This window comes from Phyllostomus discolor, chromosome 4, assembly GCF_004126475.2.
Source record: "Phyllostomus discolor isolate MPI-MPIP mPhyDis1 chromosome 4, mPhyDis1.pri.v3, whole genome shotgun sequence".
In the NCBI taxonomy this organism is placed as follows: domain Eukaryota; kingdom Metazoa; phylum Chordata; class Mammalia; order Chiroptera; family Phyllostomidae; genus Phyllostomus; species Phyllostomus discolor.
Genome location: NC_040906.2, coordinates 166,353,662 through 166,369,165, shown reverse-complemented (window position 1 = coordinate 166,369,165; position 15,504 = coordinate 166,353,662). Strand labels below are relative to the sequence as shown.

At 36.5% G+C, this 15,504-nt stretch overlaps 1 protein-coding gene across 2 annotated transcripts in view; it reads right to left on the bottom strand.

Moving 5' to 3' along the window:
- Positions 1-15,504, bottom strand: part of AFG1L (AFG1 like ATPase) — a 196,291-nt gene that overhangs the window by 86,807 nt on the left and 93,980 nt on the right. The window lies entirely within an intron of this gene.

Here is a 15,504-nt window from a genome sequence, read left to right as displayed (position 1 = left end):
ACATTTAGCAAGTCTGTTAATCTTAATGCAGGTGGCTATACAAATGCTGAACAGTGAAGCATCTAAGGGTTATAAACAATTTTTTTAAGTTTATAACTAGAGATCATGCCATGATAATATTCTCAGAGCGTTCACTATATGTCTAACATTCCTTTGAAAAAATTCCTCAGGAAACAAAAACACCAAGGCTAATACATACCTTTCTAAGTTTTAGAGAAAGGATATCTAACTGTTCAAAAACATTAACAACCAAGTAGAAGAAACGAAGTCATTAAATAAACTTTAAGCAAATATTATAAAAATAGTAATAATAACAAAACTGTTAGTACCTTAAATCATGGAGTATTTTTGTATATTGCATATTTAAACCCAACAGATGATAAACTAAATCAGATTGTGATGCTTTCCAAATGGACTTACTCTTTATCAGAAAAAAAAATGTATAAGAGTTAATGCTAGTATCCTATTTTTCTCTAACTCATCATCTACTGGCATTCATCAAAGAGAAATTATACTGTAGAATGCACTGCCAGTTATTTCTGACCAACTGACTGCTATCATTTCAGTAGCCTATTTTTTTCCTTTTTATTGAAGTTGTTGGGGAGATACTGGTTAACAAAATTATACAGGTTTCGGGTGCACAATTCCACAACACATCCTCGGTACACTGTACTGTGTATTCACCACCCTAAGTCAAGTTTCTGTCCATCACCATTTATCCCCCCATCTTCTCCTCCACCTCCCCCCAGCCCTCTCCCTCCAGCAATCACCACTCCGTTGCCGTGTCCATGACATTCTCTCTTCCTCTCTCACTCTCCCCCAACTCTCTGTTTAGTCATCTATTAATCATCTAATCAATTTAATTTTAAACATAATTTTTAAAAAAACTTAAGAAAAAGCTTGCTAAAATGTTATTGTGAATAACAGTTAAAGTGTTACATTACTGATAATAGAGTCGATCACTGCATAGCAAAAACACACTACATATACAATATTGCACAGGAACATTTCTAATGGAGGCAATTATTGTAGATTTGTCCATACTGATAAACTGATTAAGAAAACCATAAGAAGACAGTTAATGAAATTCACATGCAGAAATTTTTTTAATTCAAAAATTATGAAGAGCATTTATCTCTTTCAGGGTTTGTTATGGAATGAATAAAGTTGGTTATGTAAGTGTAAATGACAGAGTGAACAGAGAGATTTTATGTATCTGTTCAAAATATCATGAATTGCTAGAAGTCAATCAAAGGAGAATAGCAATGCTTAGCAGGCAATCCATTTATCAAGAAGGCCAATAATAGTAGTCAGTTAAAATCAACCTAAGAAACTATCCCTATCAAAATATCAACTGGTCCTCTTTTCCTTTCAAGCACAACAATTTTAAATAATGTTTATAACATAATGAGATTATGTCCAATGTACGAGGTCTGCCTGGAAAAAGTCCAGCCATTGCTATACAGAATCAATCTATGAGATCGAGTCTACAAACTGTGAGAACAGTTTGTGGCACATCAATGTAACTGGCAGCCAAGGAGAGTGGACTCGAATGTGCATGTGTTAACAATGATGACTTCACTGTACTAGTCAGTGAGGACAATATACACTGTTGAGTGAGCATGTTTACTGTGTGGTGTTATGTTCAAAATGAATGAGGGAGTACAGCAACGAATCTGCATCAAATTTTGCATTAAGCTTGAACCTTCCTCCACAAAAACTATTGGGATGGTTCAGAAAGCCACAGCTATGGGCAACTGGTAATCGGCAGCTTTATCATGATGACGCAACCACTCATGCATCACCTCTCATGCAGAGTTTTTTGTAGAAATGTCAAATCACCCAGGTGACTCAGCCTGGGTGATTCGATCCCTACAGTCCAGATTTGGTGCCCTGTAACTTCCGGCTTTTCCCAAAACTAAAGTCACCTTTGAAAGAGAAGAGATTTCAGACCATCAGTGAGTCTCAGGAAAATATGACAGGGCAGCTGATGATGACTGGGAGAACTGTGTAAGGTCCCAAAGTTCCTACTTTGAAGGGGGCTGAGGTCATTGCCCTATGTACAATGTTTCTTGTATCTTCTTTAATAAATGTCTCCATTTTTTATATCACATGGCTGTATGCCTTCTGCAGAGACTTTGTATTTTATTCAATGAATATACACTTAAGACATGTTATCCTTTTTAAAATTTAATATTTATTGTATTTTCTTCCAATGCCATTTAGTCCCCTTATACACCCCTTCACCCAGCAATCACCACACTGTTGTCTATGTCCTTGAGTCCTTCTTCCTTAATCCCTCCACCCCTTACTCCCAACTAGCTGTCATCTGTTCTCCATCTATGAGTCTTGTCTCTTTTTTTTGCTTGTTCAGTTTATTCAAGGATTCCACACAGATGTGAAGTCATACAATGTTCGAGTTTCTCTAACTGGCTTATTTCACTTAGCATAATATTCTCCAGGTACATCCATATTGTTGCAAAGGGTAAAATTTTATTCTTTTTATGGCTAAGTAGAATTCCATTGTGTAAATGTCTCATAGTTATTTTATCCACTCATCTATTGATGGACACTTGGGCTGCTTTCATATCTTGGCTATTGTAAATAACATTGCAATGTACATATGGGTGCTTATATTTGCAGATGACATAACACTGTACATAAAGAACCCCAACAATTCCACCAAGCAACTACTAGAACTGACAAATGAAGTCAGCAAAGTAGGACACAAAGTTAATATCCAGAAATCAGTTGCATTTTTATATGCCAATAACAAACTAACAGAAAGGAGAATCAAGAACACAATCCCATTCACAATTGCTTCAAAAAGAATAAAACCCCTAGGAATAAACCTAACCAAGAATGTAAAAGACCTGTGTGCAAAAATGTTTTAATTTGATGTAGTCCCATTTCTTTCTTTATTTTTTCTTTTGTTTCCCTTGCCTGGGGAGATATATCTGATTTGCTAATATTGTACTGACCTTGCATCCCTGAAATAAATCCCACTTGATCATGGTGTATGATCTTTTGATGTATTGCTATATTCAGTTTGCTAACATTTTATTGAGGATTTTAGCATCTATGTTCATCAGGGATATTGGCCTCTAATTTTCTTTGTAGTGTCTTCATTGGTTTTGGAATTGGGATAGTGCTGGCTTCATAAAATGAGCCTGGAAGCTCATTTTATGGAAGCCTTGGAAGCCTTCCCTCCTCTTGAATTTTATGAAATAGTTTGAGAAGGAGAGGTGTTAGTTCTCAGAATGTTTGGTAAAATTCACGTTTAAAGCCATTCAGTCCTGGGCTTTTGTTTGTTGGGAGTTTTTTGATTACTGCTTCAATTTCACTAGGTGTATTTTGTTTATTCAGATTCTCTGAGTCTTCCTGATTTAGTTTTGGAAGATTATATGTTTCTAGGAATGTATCCATTTCATCCAGGTTGTCCAGTTTTTTGACATATAGTTGTTCATAATATTTTCTTACAATCCTTTGTATTTCTTTAATGTCAGTGGTTATTTCCTCTCTTTCATTTCTAATTTTATTTACTTGGGCCCTCTCTCTGTTTTTCTTGATGAGGCTGGTTAAAGGTTTGTCAATCTTGTTTAACAAACCAAGCACTGTTCAAAGAACAAACTCTTGGATTCATTGATCTTTTGCATTATTTTTTTAGACTCTATTTCATTTATTTCTAATCTGATCTTTATTATTTCCTTCTTTCTACTCACTTTGGGACTTGTTTGTTGTTCTTTTTCAAGTTCCTTTAACTATAAAGTTAGATTGTTTATTTGAGCTTTTTCTTGTTTTTTGAGATAGGCTTGTAATGCTATAAATTTCCATCTTCAGATTGCTTTCCAGTGTCCCACAGATTTTGGATTGTTGTGTCCACATGTTCATTTGTTTAAGGTATCTTTTGATTTCTTCCTGATCTTGTTGTGGACCCATTCATTGTTTAAGATGTGTTCTTTAGCTTTCACGGCTGCATGTTTTTCAGTGTTCTTCTTGTGATTGATTTCTAGTTCCACAGCATTGTGGTCAGAGAAGAGGCTTGATATGATTTAAATCTTCTTCAATTTATTGAGACTTGTTTTGTGTCCTAACATAGGGTCTATCCTAGAAAACATTCCGTGTACACTTGAAAAGTATGTATATTATGCAGCTTTGGGGTGATGTGCCCTGAAGATATCAATTAAATCCATTTGATTGAGTGTGTGGTTTAAGGTCACTGTCTCCTTGTTGATTTTCTGTTTGGAAGGTCTATCCATGGAAGTCAATGGGTTGTTAAAATCCCCAACTATGGCTGAAGATGTGAAGATTTGCATCATATATTCAGGTGTTCTTATGTTGGGTGCATAAATGTTTACTAGTGTTATATCCTCTTGTCGGATTGTTCTCTTTATCATTATGTAGTGTCCTCTGTCTCTTACTTTAGCCTTTGTTTTAAAGTCTATTTTGTCAGATATAAGCACTGTTACCCAGTTTTTTTCCTTTCTATTTGCATAAAATATCTTTTTCCATTCATTTACTTTCAGTCTGTGTATATCTTTCCATCTGAGATGGGTCTCTTGGAGACAGTATATATATATATATGGGTCTTGTTTTCTTATCCATTGAGCTACCCTCTGGGTTTTGGTTGGGGCATTTAAGCTATTTATATTTCAGGTGATTATTGATAGATATGTATTTAGTACCATTTTATTGTTAGACTATTTTCCTCTGGTTTTTTTCTTTCTTTCTCTTTTTCTTCTTCTTTTTTTTAATAGAAAGACTTTTTTATTTTAATATTTTTATTTATTTATTTTTAGGGAGGGAGGGAGGGAGAGAGACAGAGAGACAGAGAGACAGAGAGAGAGAGAGAGAGAAACATCAATGTGTGGTTGCTGGAGGTTATGGCCTGCAACCCAGGAATGTACCCTGGCTGGGAATCAAACCTGGGACACTTTGGTTCCCAGTCCATGCTCAATCCACTGAGCTACGCCACCCAGGGCTTTTTTCTTCTTCTTAAGGCAAGCCCTTTAACATTTGTTGCAGCATTAGTTTGGCGTTAACAAATTCCTTTAGCTTTTTCTTATCTGGGAAGCTCTTTATTTCTCCTTCAATTTTAAATGATAGCCTTGCTGGTTAAAGTAGCCTTGGTTGCAGGCCCTTGCTTTTCATCACCTTGAATATTTCATGCCACTCCCTCTTGGCATGTAATGTTTCTGTTGAGAAATCAGATGACAGTCTAATTGGTGCTCCCTGGTATGTAACTACCTGCTTTTCTCTTGCAGCTTTTAGGATTGTCTCCTTGTGTTTAAGCCTGGTTGTTTTAATTATGGTGTGTCTTCGTGTAGGCCTCTTTGGGTCAGACTTGTTTGGGGCTTTCTGGACTTATGCGTCTTTTTCCTTCACCAGGTTAGGGAAATTTCCAGTCATTATTTCTTCAAATAGGTTGCCCGCTCTCATCTCCTGGTATTCCCATTAAGCAGATGTTCTTACACTTTATGTTGTCCAAAATGTTTCTTAAGCTTTCCTCTATTTTTAAAATTCTTTTTTCTTTTTGCTGGTCTGCCTGAGTGTTTTTTTCTTCCATGTCTTCCAAACCACTGATTTAATCCTCTGCTTCATCTGACCTACTGTTTATTCCTTTCAGTGTATTTTTATCTCAGATATTGCATTCTTTATTTCTGATTGATCCTTTTTTATGGCTCCTATTTTTTTCATACAGTCGAGTATCCTTATAATCATTACTCTAAACTATTTGATAAATTGCTTGCCTCCATTTCATCTAGCTTTTCTTCTGGAGGATTCTCTTGCTCTTTCATTTGGAGTCTGTTTCTTTTTCTTCCCATTTTGGCTGCTTTTTTGTCTTTGTTTCTATTAGGTAGATTTGCAAAAAGTCTGGCATAGGCCTTTGTCAGAAATGCTTGTGGCTGGCCTTGGTGAACCTGTTGGGAGCTAGCCACCATACACAGAGTGTGGCTCCCCCTGCTGGTCTAGGTGTGTACAGAAAGAACCAGAAAAGCTTGCCCAGGCCAGCTTTTATCATCACCAGGCCTGAGGGAGGGTCAACTGAGGTCTCACAGAGCACCCAGAGATCCACCTTAGTTGTTAATGTAATCAATGATATATATAGTCTCAAGCTGTAATCAGAAGCCTGGCTTAAGCTCCATGGGGTGGGGCAGAGTAATTCCTGTAAGCAGTATTATTGCTTCCCCTAAGGCTGATGGCATTCAGAGAGGAGAGCTCTGCCTGAGAAAGATGGCTTCTGCAGTATGGAGGGTGACTTAACACAGCGATCTTGGTGGCTGTTCCTTCAGTTCTATCCCCAAAGCCACCAACCCCAGACTCTCCTCAAGCGACTCAAGTCCACTCTGCTGGAGCCCAGTGTAAGTGGCTGCAAATGAAATTTTGTGTATTGGCCCATTAAGAGGCTCCCTGCATCTCCAGCCATCTCTCCCTGGCAGATAGAAACCCTGGTGCTTCCACAGCTGGGTGTTATCTGGGTTCCTTTCAGGTCTGGTGCTGTAGTCTGGGGAACCCAGCTTGGGGTTTAGACCCCACACTTCTCAGGGGGAACCCCCATGGCCACTGAATTATCCCTTCAGGACTTCAGCTGCCACCCGTGGGAGCCCAGAAAGCCCTCTGACACCTCCTCCACACTCCCTACCAGTACCATTGTGGTGATGTGGCTTCTTCCACCTGTCTGTAGTTATAAGGCTTCTCTGCAGCCAGTGTTCAGCTGGTTATTCAGGGTGATTTCTCTACTATTTAGTTGTAATTCCAGATTGGTCCTGGGAGGTTAGTGCAGCTTCCACCTATTTCTCCACCATCTTAGATCCTCACTATAACCTCGTTAAGTTCTTTTAAAATGTAGAAAAGCTTTACCTGAAAAGCTCTCCCATTTCCTGAGTTAGTTCTTCCAAAGTATTTCTCCATGTGCTTCTACTTATTAGTTTATGCCTACCTCTTTTGTCTGCTCTTGCTGCTTCCTTCCTGCAGCTGCCATTCCATTTCTTTTAGTAATAGGTTCTATACATAGGGCCCATGTTTAATTTATTTTGCTTTGTTGCTGACTTCTCAACTTTGAATACAGGTAGTCCTATCTCGGTATAATGAATTCCTGAAAAGGATGGGCTGAAAATTACCTGCTAAAAATAACACAAGATCAAGAAATCCTAGAAAAGACTGAAAAAGAAAATGTAAATTGTCTGTAATCTTATTATTTAGAAATAAGTTCTGTTTATGTTTTGGGATGCTTATTTCCAGTTCTTTTCCATGCATGTCTATTACTTGCATAGTTGAGAAAGTAACAGATATACTCTTGTATCACTTTTTTTTCCACTCACATTATCTGTGAACATTATAGTACATTATCAAAACTGTTCTGAAAATATCCTTTCAAGTAAGTAAGATATATTCCTTCATGTGACTGTACCATAATTCACTTAATGATCCACCTGTACGTGGGAGAGAAAGATGTGCCTATTACTTTTTTATAATTAACCTATTTATCTTTTTGTATTTATAGGGAAATATGACTCTGAGTTCTTGAATTACAAAAAAAATCCTGCCTTCTTTTTTACAATTAAAAACTAATAAAGAGATCTATGCTTTTGGCCAAGGCAGAGTAGTTGGAACTCATTTCTGCCTTCCTGCAATAAAGCACTAAATCACTGGACAAAACATATAAAACATCGGATGTCAGACATAACACAATAAGTAGCAAAGGACAGCAATCCTTAAAATGTGGAAAATACATCACATGAGCAAACATTACATTTTCCCTGTCTTTCTGACTAGAGGGAATTTCTACACTGAAGTTGAGGAAATAGCAATCGGAGTTTGGGGAAGCTATGGCAGTTGGAATTTGCAAGATAGAGTTCAGTACAGGAGGAAGCTACACAGAAAGAGAGCTCCAGACACTGCACAGAGAATGTCTGTCATCTTTGGCTGAATATTAAGCTGCATGTGCATAGGGTGAAACTCCACAAGACTGGGCAAAGAACAGTCCGCACAAAGCTGGGAGATATCAGTGGTCTGAACTGCCAGAGTAGAGAGACTTCAGTGAAAGATAAGGGGATTCAGTAGAGAGTCTAGAAGGGTCACACCTAGAAGAAGGACTGAAATGTTCCTAGAGTAAGGGCTACTTTAGACACCCTAACAAACCTTGAAAACAAGCCTTGAAAGGATCATGATAATCTGTAAGAAATGCAATCACTTGCTGAAATAAAATTCAAAAGCCTTAAAGGAAGTAACAGGGACTCAATGCAATAATCACAATCTCCAGCACCCAGTCAAAAATTACTAAACTTAATGCAGGAAAATAGGACCCACAACCAGGAAAAACATCAGACCATAGAAACAACGCCAAAAATGACAGACATGATGGAGTTAGCAGACAAGGACTTCTACTACACTGACTTCTGCTCTGGATGATAAAACAACATACTTTCCCTGTACCTTCTGCTATGTACTATTTAAAATCGGGAAATAAATATAAAACAACATAAGAAGACACTGAAAAGTAGAAGGAAGGAAGAACAGCTAGTGGCCTCTACACCTTAGAAACAACAGACTGGTGAGTTCTCTGCTTTTTCTTTTGACTCGTATACACCAGACTTGGAGCCAAAGAAGCCAGCAACCCAGAAATGTCCGTGGACACATAAAAATGAGGCCCCAACAAAAGCCTGCTCTCTTTAACCAAAGGAGCAGGAAAATGGCAGTGTAACTGCAGGAAACACCACACACACACACACACACACACACACACACACACACAAAACACCCAGGTACCACAGCCACTCTTTCTAGCAAAGGCTGAGGGGAGCCTAGAATTACACTCTCACAGGTTACAGTGAGGCACCCCTACACTCCTGCCAGGGCAATGTCAGTGAAGGCTATGTAGGAAGCTGAAACTTTGATCCCTGCTGGCCAATAATGAGCATCACCCTACCCCCATGATGTCTGTGGGGATGGGAACCCCTCTCTGCAGTGCCAAGGGCACCCCTGACTCAGGTATCAATGGAGGCTGAACAGGGAACCTGTACTTCCACTTACATCCGGAAGTAATGAGGTGGTGCCTCTTGTTCTCCAGCCAAAATAATATCAAAAATAGCCAGTTAAAACAAAAAGTTTAAATAAAATCCACAAAGAAAATATACAAATGGCCAATAAGCACATCAAAAGATCCTCAATATCATTAATCACTTGAGAAACGCAAGTCAAAACTACAATGAGATATATCACACCAATTACAATGGCAATTATTTTTTAAAAAGGAAAAAAAGAACAAGTGTTGGAGAGGATGTGGGGAAACTGGAACCCTTGTGCATTACTGGCAAAAATGTAAGATGGTAGCAGCTACGGAAAACAGAATGACATGTTCTCAAAAATTAAACATAGAATTACTATATGATCCAGAAATTCTGTCTGGGGATATATACGAAAGAATTGAAAGCAGAGACTAAAACAGACATTGTACACAAATGTCCACAATAGCATTACTCACAAAAGCCCAAAAATGGAAACAATCAAAATGTCCACTAATGGATGATTGGACAAGCAAAATTGTATAAACACATAATGGAATATTATTCAGCCTCAGAAAAGAATGACATTCTGACACTTGCTACAGCTGAATAAACCCTAAAGGCAGATGCTAAGTGAATTAAGCCAGACAGAAAATAACAAATATTATATGATTTCGTTTATATTAGACACCTAGAAATGACAAATTCTTAGACACAGAAAGCAGGTTGGCGGTTACCAGGACTTGGGGAGGGGAGAATGTGAAGTGATTATTTAATGAGGACAAACTTTCAGTTTGTAAAGATAAGCAAGTTCTGGAGATGGGTGATGGTTGCACAATGATGTGAATAAACTTGACTGTACATTCAAAATGGTAAAAATGATAAATTGTATGTTATATGTATTTTACCACAATAAAATATTGATTAAAAATAAGGTAACATGACTAATCATGAAAATGTCCAAGTTTCAGTTGAAGATCACTCATACCGAAAACCATGAAGACTTCAAACTCAATACACCAAGACAATCAACAGATACCAACATCAAGATGACAGCAGATGTTAGAATTATCTGATAAACATTTGAAAGCAGACATGATAATAATGCTTCAAAGGCAATTATGACTATACTTGAAACTAAAGAGCATTATTACTTAACAATAAAATTGGTTAGAAAAGTCCCATTCACAGTCCTGGTCAGTGTGGCTCACTCAGTTGGTTGAAGCGTTGTCCCATGAACCAAAAGGTTGTGAGTTCAACCCCCAGTCAGGGCACAAACCTGAGTTGCAGGTTCAGTACCCAGTTGGGGCATATGTGAGAGGCAACTACACATCAAAGTTTCTCCCTCACATCGATGTTTCTCTCCTTCTTTCTCTCCCTCCCTTCCCTTCTTTCTAAAACTAATAAGCATGTCCTCAGGTAAGGATTTAAAAAAAAAGAGAAAAGAAAAGAAAAAGTCCCATTCACAAACAATATTTAATAAGTTTAAATCTGTATGCAACTTGTAACAGTCTCCAATGATTTAAAGTCAATGACAAAACTATAAGAAAAACAGACAAATTCACAATCCAAGTAGAAGATGTTTTCTGTAAGCCTCTCAATAACTGATAGGGAAAATATGTAAAAATAAAGGTCTGAACAGCATTTAATTAACAAACCTTACTTAATGGATATGTTGTATTATACATATATATATATCACACAGAACAACATAGAGTAGCCCTGGCTGGTGTAGCTAAGTGGACTGAGCGCGGGCTGCGAACCAAAGTGTCGCAGGTTCAATTCCCAGTCAGGGTACATGCCTGGGTTGCAGGCCACAGCCCCGAGCAACTGCACATTGATGTTTCTCTCTCTCTCTCTTTCCCCCTCCCTTCCCTCTCTAAAAATAAATAAATTTTAAAAATCTTAAAAAAGAAGAAAATCAGAAAATGAAAATAAGATTATAAAATAAAATAAAGCTATAGAGTAGTCATTACTTTCAAGAACACAGAGAATATTTTACCAACACTGTCCACATATTGACCCATAAAACAAGTTTCAACAAATTCGAAAGGACTTAAGTCACAGAATACATTCTCTGACCACAGTGCAATTAAGCATTTGTTAAGAAAATAGCAACAAAAACATAATAACAAAACTCTCATATATTTGGAAATTAAGAAACATACCATAGATAATTCATGGGGTAAAGTAGATAAAGTGAAAGTCAAGAAATACTTTGAACTTGACAGTGAAAATACTAAATATCAAAGGAAATAAACAGCCTAGAAAAGAAGGTTGAAATGAGATAAAAATTAATCTCAAAAAATTAAGAAAAAACAGCAAAATAAACACAAAGAAACTGCAAACCTGAGCAAAACAGCAACCTCTGTACTTAACAGGCAGTATAAATTATGTGTAGGGGTTGGTTTTTTGTTTTATTCTGCTTTGGTTTCTTCAAGAATTTAGTCTAGGGATGCTTCCTAGCGGAAATGCACCTGAGCATGTTCTGTATCTTTTCCAGTCCTGTGACTTTCTTTCTTTTTTTTTAAATAAATTGCAATAAAATATATGTAACATAAAATTTATAATTTTACCCATTTTAAATGAATAATTCAATGGCATTAAGTACATTCACAATGTTATGCAACCATCACCTCTATCCATTTCCAGAACTTTTTCATCATCCCAGAGACTCAGCAATAACTCTGTATTTCCCTCTCCTCTCAGCCCCAGGCAATATCTGTTTTACTTTGTGTCTCTATGAATTTGCATTTCATAGGTTCCTCATATAGTGAAATCATATAATATTTGTCCTTTTGTATCTGGCCAAACTCACTTAGCATGTCTTTAAGGCTCATCCATAATGTAGCTTCTGTCAGACACTCATTCCTTTTTAAAGTAGAATAATATTTCATTGTAAAACTATATCACATTTTTTATTAATCTGTTGATGGACTTAGGGCTTCTACTAGCATAATGAGTGTGCTACTCTCATCATTCCTACTCTCTTATGAAAATACTGTTTACTAATAGATTATATGTTTTTGTTATTTTTTGATACTATTGTTATTTTTTAATACTACGAGCGACAAATCACAAGTTCTTGTTGTGAATAACAAACATGTTATCACTTGGTTTATATAGAAGAACGTAGGCCCAGGTTGGTGTAGCTCAGTCAGTGGATTAAGCACAGGTCTGCTAACCAAAGGGTTGCCTGTTCAATTTCCCAGTCAGGGCACATGTCTGGGTTGCGGGCCAGGTCCCCAGTAGGGGGAGCACGAGAGGCAACCACACATTGATGTTTCTCTCCCTCTCTTTCTCCTGCCCTAACCCTCCCTCTAAAAATAAATAAATAAAATCTTTAAAAAATAAAATAAAATAAAGGAGAATGTAAATAAGAAATGGATTTTACATTGTATTGTTCCCCCCAAAACTTCTATCTTGTTTATAATATCTTTTTATTAAAGTAATATTCTCCATATGTTTTAAGATTGACTTCTGCTATACATTTCTCTCACATGGGCCAAAATTATAGAGTAACACTAACATATGTGACTAGGCAAAATATCATTTAAATTGACATGATAAACCTTTCTTTACAATAGAAACTTCATACACCCACCAGAAAACCTCCAGGAAAGCCAGTTCTACTGTACACTTCATCAGACTGCTGTTTTGTTACATGTGAAAAGTCTTTTGAATAAATTATATGTTTTATATCTTTTCCCACCCAATATGGTATTTTCATGAAATTCCAATCATGAGATTTCAGTTCATGTTCAATTTCAAATTGTGCATTACTTATCTCAGTTCTTGTCTGATTCCAAATTTGAATTATTCATCTATTTGGTTTTTCTTCTTAAAAAAAAAACATTAAGGGTGGGATGGGAAAAAGTTAAATTCAATCTGGTTAATTTAATTGCCCATTAATAATGCTATTATGTATTAAAGTATGACAAATACTGGCCAAAAAAAATTTAAAAAGTCATACAGCTACTAAGTTCCCTGAGAACCTTTTAACTTCTTTCATTCTGTGAACATCCTCTCTTTATATTTTGTGTATTTTATGCTATATGAAGATACTATATTTAGTACCTATTCTTCTTAGTTTCATTGTTTATAGATTGGTATCTGTAAACACCATACTGCTCTGGATCCCCGGAGTGGAGGAAACGCTGCAAGTCCACCTTCTCCCATACACAGAGCATGTGTACAATGGACAAAATAGCTAACAGCACAATTTCTAAAAAGTACTTTTCCCTACATCTATAAATACCTCAGAGAAATTAAAATCCTCTGGGAACCTAAAATTGGTCAAGGAAACAGATGTTTGAATCCTCTAAGCATAGCACAGGGAATAAAGTTTGGCACCAACAATTGCAATTAGAGTGCATTTCAGAAAAACTGACTATATCTTTGAAATATTTGAAGATAAAATGTTTTTACTTCTCCATCTTGGTAAGAATATTTAAAGTTTTAGTCTTTAAAAAAACACAACATTATCCTTTGTTCATATGCTATTATGAACTGGGAAAAATTATGTACCTAAGAATTATGGGAATTATATTCTGGTACGTAATTGTATAACTATGCTTCTTTTTGGTAGTTATTACATTTTGCTTTCTGTTACAGGTATTTGTGTGCATATTGGATGCCCAAATATATTTTAAATGACTTACAAACAAAATAACATAGTCTACTTCATTATTATATTATCCATTATGCCTTACATTGCACTTTGCACATAGTAGGTTGTCAATAAACACAGTTGCATTAAAAAATAAAATACCTAGGATTAAATTTAACCAAGGGTTTAAAAGACCTGTACTCAAAAAATTATGACACTGAAAAAAGAAACTGAAGAAGATACAAATAAGTAAAAGCAAACACCATGATCATTCATAGGAAGAATTAACTTCATTAAAATGTCCATAGTACCCAAGGCAATCTATAGATTCAATGCAATTCCTATCGAGATGCCAATGGTATATTTCATAAAACTAGAACAAGTATTCCAAAAATTTATATGGAACCACAAAAGACACACAATAACCACAGCAATTTTGAGAAAGAAGAACAAAGTTGGAGGAATCACACTACTGGATATCAAACTATATTATAAGGCCATAGTAATCAAATAGAATGATACTGGCATAAAAACAGACATATAGATCAATGTAACAGAATGGAAAACCTGGAAATAACCCCATGCTATGGTCAATTAACAGTTGACAGAGGAGGCAAGAATAAAAGATGTGGGACCCAAAAATACCTGGAATTACCTTCTGGAGGGCAGGCCCTCGTTAGTACAGGCTTCTTCAGCCAGGTGAGTGTTCTAGGAATCCATCTGTATCAGTGTACCAGCTGGCATTGCTGTGAGAGGCTATGTTTGGCTTTGGTGAATTTTTTGAAGACTCTGTCAATAGGTTTGCCCATTTGATGATGGGTGATTTATGAGCACACCTGACCACACCATGCTGACTGTTGAACAGTTTGTGGGCAAAAACGGCCTGACCCCGTGCCCCACCCTTCCTATTCACCAGATCAGACCCAAGCAACTCTTTTTTTGTTTTCCCCAATGAAAAAAGCCCTCAAAGGGAAACATTTTGCTGATGTGGAAGAGATGAAACAAAAAACAGCAGAAGCACTAAAAGCCATCAAAATTGATAAGTTCACAAACTGTTTTGATCAGTGGGAAAAAAAGTCTCTATAGGTGTATTGCATAATGGAGAGTACTTTGAAGGTGTCTGAAGTTTAAACATGTAAAAATAAATAAACAATTTTTTAATAAATAACTTCCAGTATTTTGGGTAAAGATAAAGTCTATTCAATAAATAGTGTTGGGAATATTGGACAGATACATGAAAAAAAATAAAACTAGACCACCTTCTTATACCACACACAAGAATATACTCAAAATGGATTAAAAATTTAAATGCTAGACTTGAAACCATAAAAACTCTAGAAAAAAACAATGGACATTTCTCGTAGCAATATTTTTCTTCTGATATACCTCCTTAGGCAAGGGAAACAAAAGAAAACATAAACAAATGGGACCACATCAAACTAAAATGTTTTTGCACAGCAAAAAAAAAAAACCATCAGCAAAATGAAAAGACAACCTACTGAATGGGAAAACATATTCACCAATGATACATCTAATAAGATGTTAATATCCAAAATGTATAAAGAACTTACATAACACCAAAAAAACCAAACAACCCAATTTAAAAAATGGGCAGAGGACTGGTGTGGCTCAGTTGGTTGGGTGACATCCCACAAAGCAAAAGGCCCCTGGCTCAATTTCCAGTGAGGGCAGATACTTGGGTTGCGGCCCGGTCCCTGGTTGGGGGTGTGCAAGAGGCAACCGATCAATGCTTCTCTCACACATATATGTTTCTTGCCCTCTCTCCCTCCCTCCCCTCTCTCTAAAAATAAATACATAAAATATTTTTTAAAAATGAGCAGAGGATCTGAATAGACACTTTTCCATAGAGGACATATAGATGGCCAATAG